This window comes from Antechinus flavipes, chromosome X, assembly GCF_016432865.1.
Source record: "Antechinus flavipes isolate AdamAnt ecotype Samford, QLD, Australia chromosome X, AdamAnt_v2, whole genome shotgun sequence".
NCBI lineage: Eukaryota > Metazoa > Chordata > Mammalia > Dasyuromorphia > Dasyuridae > Antechinus > Antechinus flavipes.
In genome coordinates this window covers 61811803-61821338 of record NC_067404.1, presented here as the reverse complement: position 1 = coordinate 61821338, position 9536 = coordinate 61811803, and the positions used below count along the sequence as shown (strand labels likewise).

General features: G+C 35.6%; 1 long non-coding RNA gene across 2 annotated transcripts in view; it reads right to left on the bottom strand.

Moving 5' to 3' along the window:
* The window catches only part of LOC127542529 (uncharacterized), an 18009-nt gene extending 9058 nt beyond the window's left edge, over positions 1 to 8951 (bottom strand). The window contains exons 1-3 of one of the 2 annotated variants that reach the window (XR_007948709.1): positions 8540 to 8951; positions 7442 to 7660; positions 4510 to 4615 (exon numbers count right to left, since the gene is read on the bottom strand). This is a non-coding gene — a long non-coding RNA (uncharacterized LOC127542529). The remainder of the gene's footprint in view (positions 1 to 4509; positions 4616 to 7441; positions 7661 to 8539) is intronic. The other variant, XR_007948710.1, reaches the window with a different exon arrangement.
* Positions 8952 to 9536: the final 585 nt, after the last annotated feature.

Here is a 9536-nt window from a genome sequence, read left to right as displayed (position 1 = left end):
GGGCATATATGTATAGAGATATAGAGCTATATATACATATATATGGAGAGGAAGAGAGATAGATATATATATAGAGAGAGAGAGAGATAAAGAGATATAGATAGAGAAAGAGATAGAAATAGAGAGAGAGAGAGAGAGAGATTTAGAGATAGAAATATATAGATATAAAGTTATATATTATGGAGAGATAGAGACATTTTTATTGAGAGAGAAATCTAGAGAAAGATAAGAGATATAAAGATAAATATATAGATATAGATATAAAGAGAGAGCTATATAGATAGAGATATGTAGAGAGAGGGCTATAGAGCTGTATATACATATATACGGAGAGAGAGAAATAGAGAAAAATAGATAGATAGAGCTATAGAGATATATAGAGAGAAAGAGATAGAGCTGTATTTATATTTATATAGATACAGACATAGAGATATAGAGAGAGATCTAGAGAAAGATAGAGATATAAAGATAAATATATATATATATATATAGAGAGAGAGAGAGAGAGAGAGAGTGCTATATAAACATATACACACAGAGAGAAATAGAGAAAGATATATAGATATATAAAGAGAGATATATAGATATATAGAGAGAGAAAGAGATAGAGCTGTATTTATATTTATATAGATACAGACATAGAGATATAGAGAGAGATCTAGAGAAAGATGAGATAGAAAGATATATATATAGAGAGAGTGCTATATATACATATATATGGAGAGAGATATTTAGATAGATAGTTATAGAGCTACATATATAGAGAAATATATAGAGATATAAAGTTATAGAGAGAGAGAGAGAGATCTACAGAGAGAGATATAAAGATTTTATATATATATATAGAGAGAGAGAGAGAGCGTGAGAGAGCTATATTTATATTGATAGATACAGAGATAGAGATATAGAGAGAGATCTAGACAGAGAAAGATACACACACACACACACACACACATATGGAGAGAACGAGAGAGAAATAGATATAGATATATAGAGAGAGACAGAGATAGAGAGATCTAGATATAGATATATAGAGAGAGACAGAGATAGAGAGATCTAGAGAAAGAGATATAAATATACATATAAAGAGATAGAGATATAGAGAGAGAGATACAGACATATAGAGAGAGCTAGAGATAGAGATAAAGATAAATATAGAGAGAGATAAGAGATCTAGAGAGAGATAGAGCTAGATATATATATATAGAGAGAGAGAGAGAGAGACAGAGAGAGACACAAGTAGAGAGAGATAGAGATCTAGATATATATATAGAGAGAGAGACAGAGCTATATTTATATAGATAGAGAGAGACATCTAGAGAGAAAGATATAGAGCTATGTGTGTGTATATATATATATAGATAGATAGAGAGAGAGAGAGAGAAATATAGAGATATAAAGTTATATATATAGAGAGAGATCTAGAGAAAGATAGAGATATAAAGATAAATATATATAGAGAGATCTAGAGACAGATAGAGATCTAGATATATATAGAGAGAGATAGAGCTCTATTTAGATAGATATAGAGAGAGATCTCAGAGAAAGAAAAAGATATAGAGCTATAGAGCTATATATATATATATATATATATATAGAGAGAGAGAGAGAGAGAGAGAGAGAGAGAGAGAGAGAGAGATTGATTGATTGATTTAGGGATAGAGATAAATATATAGATATAAAATTATGTATAGAGATAGATCTAGACGAAGATAGAGATATAAAGATAAATATATAGATATAGATATAAAAAGATAGAGCCATATAGATATATATATAAAGAGATATACAGGCATATATGTATAGAGCTATAGGGCTATATATACATATATATATATGGAGAGAGAGGGAAATAGAGAAATAGAGAGGTATAGATATATATAGAAAGAGAGATCGAGCGAAAGAGATAGAGCTATATTTATATAGATAGATAGAGAGAGAGATCTAGAGAGAGAGATAGAGATATAAAGTTATATATATATATAGAGAGAGAGAGAGAGATTGAGATATAAAGATAAATAGAGTGAGATAAAAGATCTAGAGAGAGATAGAGCTAGATATATATATATAGAGAGAGAGAGAGAGAGAGAGAAATAGAGATCTAGATATATAGATATAAAATTAGAGAGAGAGAGATCTAGAGAAAGATAGAGATATAAAGATAATATATAGATATAGATATAAAGAGATAGAGCTATAAAGATATAGAGATAAAGAGATATAGGGGCATATATGTATAGAGATATAGAGCTATATATACATATATATGGAGAGGAAGAGAGATAGATATATATATAGAGAGAGAGAGAGATAAAGAGATATAGATAGAGAAAGAGATAGAAATAGAGAGAGAGAGAGAGAGAGATTTAGAGATAGAAATATATAGATATAAAGTTATATATTATGGAGAGATAGAGACATTTTTATTGAGAGAGAAATCTAGAGAAAGATAAGAGATATAAAGATAAATATATAGATATAGATATAAAGAGAGAGCTATATAGATAGAGATATGTAGAGAGAGGGCTATAGAGCTGTATATACATATATACGGAGAGAGAGAAATAGAGAAAAATAGATAGATAGAGCTATAGAGATATATAGAGAGAAAGAGATAGAGCTGTATTTATATTTATATAGATACAGACATAGAGATATAGAGAGAGATCTAGAGAAAGATAGAGATATAAAGATAAATATATATATATATATAGAGAGAGAGAGAGAGAGAGAGTGCTATATAAACATATACACACAGAGAGAAATAGAGAAATATATAGATATATAAAGAGAGATATATAGATATATAGAGAGAGAAAGAGATAGAGCTGTATTTATATTTATATAGATACAGACATAGAGATATAGAGAGAGATCTAGAGAAAGATGAGATAGAAAGATATATATATAGAGAGAGTGCTATATATACATATATATGGAGAGAGATATTTAGATAGATAGTTATAGAGCTACATATATAGAGAAATATATAGAGATATAAAGTTATAGAGAGAGAGAGAGAGATCTACAGAGAGAGATATAAAGATTTTATATATATATATAGAGAGAGAGAGAGAGCGTGAGAGAGCTATATTTATATTGATAGATACAGAGATAGAGATATAGAGAGAGATCTAGACAGAGAAAGATACACACACACACACACACACACATATGGAGAGAACGAGAGAGAAATAGATATAGATATATAGAGAGAGACAGAGATAGAGAGATCTAGATATAGATATATAGAGAGAGACAGAGATAGAGAGATCTAGAGAAAGAGATATAAATATACATATAAAGAGATAGAGATATATAGAGAGAGATACAGACATATAGAGAGAGCTAGAGATAGAGATAAAGAGAGATAATTATAGAGATATATACCTAGGGATAGAAATGTAGAGATATAAAGTTTTATATATATATATATATATGTATATATATGTATATATATATATGTATGTATGTATATGTATATATATATGTATATGTATATATATATGTATGTATATATAAATATATATATAGAGAGAGAGAGATAAAGATATATAGATAGATATAAAGAGATACAGCTATATATATATATATATATATATATATATATAAAGAGATTTAGAGATAAAGAGATAGTTGTAGAAATACATATATAGAGATATAAAGTTATAGAGAGAAATATAGATAGAGAAAGAGAAAGAGATAGAGCTATATTTATATAGATATAGAGAGAGATCTAGAGAGAGAGAGATGTAGAGATAGAGACAGATATAGATATATATATAGATAGAGCTAGAGATAAAGAGATAGATATTTATATATATATATAGAGAGAGAGAGAGAGATGTAGATATAACGTTATATATAGAGTGAGAGATAGCTATATAGAGATCTAGAGAAAGATAGAGATATATAAAGATAAATATAGATATAGATATAAAGATATATATATATAGAGAGAGAGAGACATGTGTTTAGACAGAGAGAGAGCTATATATACATATATATGGAAATAGAGAAAGATAAATATATATATATATAAAGAGATAGAGCTATATAGATATATAGATAGAGATATATATATAATGAGAGATAGAGACATATATATATATCGATATAGATATAAAGAGATAGAGATATAGAGAGAGATATATAATGAGAGAGATATGGACATATATTGAAATAGAGGAGAAAGATATAGAGATAGAAAGATAGAGATATAGAGAGACAGATCTAGAGAAAGATAGAGATATAGAGACATATTTAGAGAGAGAGATATAGAGCTATACATATATACACACACACATATATGGAGAGAGAGAGAGACATAGAGATATAGAGATATATATAAAGAGATAGATATATATAGAGAGAAAGATATATAGACAGATATATGGAGAGAGAGGGGGAGATATAGAGAGGGAGAGAGAACCACAGCGCTTCCTGACACATTGCCCAAGAAAAGGCCCAGTAAAAGGTATTTAGTAAGAGGTGAAACAAAACACTGACCTTCACTCCATGATGCTTCACTATAATGTGGAGTCCATCGATGTTTTCACCTGTCCTGGATCACCCAGACTTACTTGGCTTTCCTAGACCTCCTGCAGTAATCCACCTAAGATCAAGAAAGAATAAAAGACCAGTGAATGCTGACAGCATAATCCTGGCTTCTTCCACTTATTTTCAGGGTGTACCTCCACTGGGTAGCCGTCTACCCTGAAACCGTAACCATCATCACTAGGCTGACTCTAAGAAACTACCCAAAAGAGTAAGCCCGAGCAGGGAAGAGTCTCCTTTTCTCGTGTCCCGAAGGCTCCCCTTTGCCAAAGATTTAGCCCAGCTTTCTTCCACTGACCCAGGATCGCCTAGCACGGGTGCCTTCTAAGCCCTCACTTGTTGCACGTCAATAAAGTTTTCTCGGCTAGCAAAGTCTGACTTCCAAGTCCGCTACTTTTGTTGCCCCGTTTCTTTTAACCTCGAGTAGTCTGGGAACTCAAGAACCAAGTGCTCTCTGTCTCAGAGTCTTTTAAAAGACTTCCTACAGGGAGGTGGATTTCCAGCTCTTTTGAGGCCCAAGAGTTTTGGCGTTGTATTCTCTACGCCCCTCAGCCTGGCCTCGGAGACCTTCAGAGGTGGAGAACCAGGAATTGTAGCCATGCCATTTTGATTCCCGCTTGTTTGTCGAGACTGGTCCCTAAAGTCGAGACTCGGTCCCTAAATCTGGGAGTCGTTTGGTAAGACTTAGCTTACGACGCAGGACCCAGAATGATGTCGCACCCCGGGGAGGAAGTTGGGACTTGTCCTTTTTAAGACTCTAAAGCCTAGCTCTTGAGTCTTCCGAACGTCTGGGACGCTGTTACGAGACCCCAGTACCTCACCATAGTGAGATGGGTTCTCTAAGATACTGTATGGCTGTAATCGAAAGGAAAGCTGTACTGAATCTGCCAGCAAGTAGATCTCTACAAAAAGCTAATTTGATACAGAGGGAAAATTGGTACTTAGCAAATTCTCATTTTAAAACTGGGTCTTCACGGCTTGGGAGTATTTCTTGCTCAGGAAACATGTGATTGGCTAATTATGAGAAACCATTAGAATCCTAAAAAGACCAAAGGGTGCCAGATATTCAGTTACACTTAGTGAGGGGCAGCTAGCATTCTCTTAGGTCCACAGAAAGCCCAATCGAGTTGCTAAGGAAAAAAAAGCTGGTCGTGCTTTTAGTCTACTTACCGGAAGTTACAAACACAGCACGTGATCCCACCCAGGGGCATTATCTAGCAATCATTAAATGGCTACTACTGTTTGCAAGGTGACACAATTTGGGCGTGTAAAAATTAGACTTCTTGGCCAACGAGAGATGTGCGCAAAAAAAAAAAAAAAAAAAAAAAGGAGTTATCTTATTGCAAAACCCAACACCTTAAAAAAGCTAACCAGATCCCCAAATGAATTCTCTTACAAGCTCCTATACTAGAGAATAATGGAAGAGAACCCTTGTCCTTGAGGTAAAAGGGGGGCAGGCACTGTTAGAGAGAAGAGATCAGCGAGGGGCAAAGAATGATGAAGATGAGAACACCAAGTTGACAAAATGCTCTCCTGTCGGATGGTAACATGGTGAGTGGACCCCCTAAAGTGAGGATGAAGTATCTAGTTCCAAACTTATGAGTCCCAGAAGGATTTATTGATGGATAAATAGAATAGCGGAGTACGGGAGCGCCTCATCGGTCCCTGCTGATTGTTTATACGTGTCACCTCTTCTCTGCGGCAGGTAAATCCTCAGAAGGATGCTCTTTGGGTATAGTTGAAGCTCAAGAAAGAAGAAGAAAAAGTTTCACTCCACTGACCCTGGAGGTAGAAGATTCCTGACTGGTCAAAAAGTGTGTGGGAATAGGACTCTAGACAGTGGAATCCCCTCCCTCCCCAGTTATCTCACATTGAACTTTTGCTCAGAGAGAGAATGAAAGGATGAATTGGCATTCTGTGATTTGATTTTTCTGATATCGGGTTGTAACCCAGATTCCAGTTTCAATTCTGCCGCTTATGTTCTGTATGACGTGAGATTATTCGTTCAATGTCTTTATTTAACCTAGATGGTTCCCAGTCTTGCTCTAACTTTGACTGAAAGCTTAGGCTACCACAAAGAGAGTTGCTATATAAATGTTTTTGCATATACTGATCATTTTCCACTTTATTTCTTTGGGGTCATAGATAAGCTTGATGATGGCATAGCCTGCTCAAAGCTCTACGGGTACGTACGTGGTCTGGTAGGCCAAAGGGTACGCGTGTCCCACGCGGACGACATTCTGGGAAGAGTGCCAAATTGTTTTCCGGAATAGCCGGACCGATTCTCATTTCCATCACTAGTCTATCCATTTTCCCCAAACCCCTCCAACATTTGTCATTTTCCTCCTTTGCCATCTGCGCTTTAGTTTTCATTACTTCAATGTTAGTGACTTTGAGCAGTTTTCACATGATTGCTGATAGTGTAGAATTTGTTCTTTCTTTGAATACTGATCTATAACTAATAACGATTACGTGACAAATAAATAAAACTTGGCAATGTTGGGTGTTTTTTTGGGTTTTTTTTTGGCTAAGTAACAAAATAGAGCTGCAGTTTTGATCAAAATAAGAGGGGAAACCTAAAGACCAAAATCGTAAATGAAATACATTTCATGAGGGTAAAAGAGGAAATTGTGAGGAATGAATAGAACGAATAGAAGATTAAAAAACATAAAACCTTCAGATTCTACTTGTCAAAGAATTCCACTTCCAGGACTCCCTTCCTTTAATTTCCTCAACCTCACTGTCCATCCTTTTAGAAAGTTTTTAGGCTTCTAAGTCCCCAGATCTTATATTTTGAGACCTTAGAGCTTTAGTCCTCTATGCCTATATCTGTAATAGTATATTTTCAGCTAGCCAGATGTAGGCTTCTCAGGGATGTACTCACCCAATTCATGGTTTCACACCGACACAGCTAGAGAAATAAGTGCATCCGGAAAAGCACTTTGGAATCACGCTGTCGTTTCGTGATGGCATTTGTAGGCTTCTACTCCGAAGAGAGGCAAAAACTTCATCTGTACGAAGATATCTGTAGCGGCTCTTTTCTGTAGTGTCAGAACTGGAGATTCGTGGAACTCCCGTCCATCCAAGAATGAAGTAAACCTATCTGAGAACAAACTTACTTATAAAGTAATTATAACAATATAATCAACTTTGAAAGAGTTAAGAACTCTGATCAATGCGATGATTGACGCAGATTCCCAAAGACCGATGCAGATGTTACCTCCTCTTTGAGAGAAGGGTCAGTGACTCGAGATGAAGAGTAATACATGCTTTTAAAAAATATGGCCGATAGGAGAATTTGTTTTTCTTGACTTGCCAAGGTTTTATTTTTCTTTTCTAATAGGGGTAGGTAAGAGACAATAAGTGTGTTTTCCTTAAATAAGTGAAATCTTGTGATCTAGATTTAAAGCTATAGTTCCTTAGTTGTTTTATAGAACTCCTTCCCCGACAAGAATTGTTGGGGAAAGCAGTGTGGCAGAAATTAGGTTTAGAGAAACATTTTCTACCACGTAGCCTAACAAACTCAAAATGGATATGTGACCTAAATATTAAAGCTTAGGTTACTGAAAATGTTCATAACAGATGCACATCAAGGCTTCTCATAAAGATGGCAAGCCTAGGTCTGGAAAGAAAGACCAGGTCTAAGCTTCACAGTCTCAGAGCTCTAGCTAGAGCTAAATGTATAGTCACTAAATGTATAGACTTCACGGTATAAATCTCAGTCTTCAGATTGAGGAGAAGCACATTTAAAGCTCTAAGACATTATGCTCAGAGACCATTTTTAGACTTTGTAACATAAATCGAGGAAATGCTATCAACTTGAGGAAATGTGGCAGCCCTCTTTGTAGTGGCCAGAAACTGGAAACTGAGTGGCTGCCCATCAGTTGGAGAATAGCATTGGGGCTTATGAATATTATGGAATATTACTGTCCTGTAAGAAACAAGCAGCAGGAGGATTTCAGGAAGGCCTGGAGAGACTCACATGAACTGATGCTGAGTGACACGAGCAGGACCAGGAGATCATCGTACACGGCAACATCGATATTATATGATGACCGATTCTGAGGAACGTCACTCTTTCCAACAATAAGATGATTCAGGCCAGTTCCAATGATCTTGTCATAGAGAGGCATCTACAGCCAGGGAGGGAACTGAGCATGGGCCACAATATAACTTTCTCCCTCTTTTTGTTGTCGTTCGCTTGCTTTTTGTTTTCTTTTTGATCTGATTTTTCTTGTGGAGCAAGAGAATTGTATAAATACGTTTACATATATTGGCTTAAACATGTACAAATAAGCTATCTTGGATTGCTTGCCATCTAGGGGAGAGGGCAATCTGAAACACAAGGCTATGCAAGGGTCAATGTTGACACTAAAAAGCTTTTTAAAAAAAGAAATAGACTTGAGGAAAGAGAGGTGAGAGAAATAATAGCTCACATTTTTATAGCAAAGGAACAGTTTGCAGAGCCTATTATGTCATGTAAGATGCCCATCACTTTGGGGAAGTAGAAAACTGAAGCCTGTGGTCTGTGATGTGAAGCTTGGAAATAAGTCTCAAGTATAAAGGAACCTAGAGAAGTCAGTCTTTTAGTCTTAGAGAGCCATAGATCTAAAACCCCTCGATTATCTTTTAGGTTTCCAAGCCTTACTAAGGTACCCCAAGGTATGTCGTAACCACTTTGAGATGAAAATTGAAGAGGTGATCTCTCTCTCCTCTTTCCCCACTAGTTAGGATGAAATGCTCTCTAAATGGATAGTTGTGTGTTATTACTCCAGCAAAAAGAGAATGAAGAGCCGGCCCCACTACTCGCCTCTCCAAGTCGGATTAGCGGAAGGATAGGTGTCGTCCGTCGGCGTCTCACAGCCACGGGGAAGGGGGCCGCAGCGTGACTGCTTCTCGCGTTCCTTCCGGGTCAGGCTGGAGCCTTTTATCTACCGTGGGCTCCTCTAGATCTTCAGAAGCGCACACCTTCAGTAGAG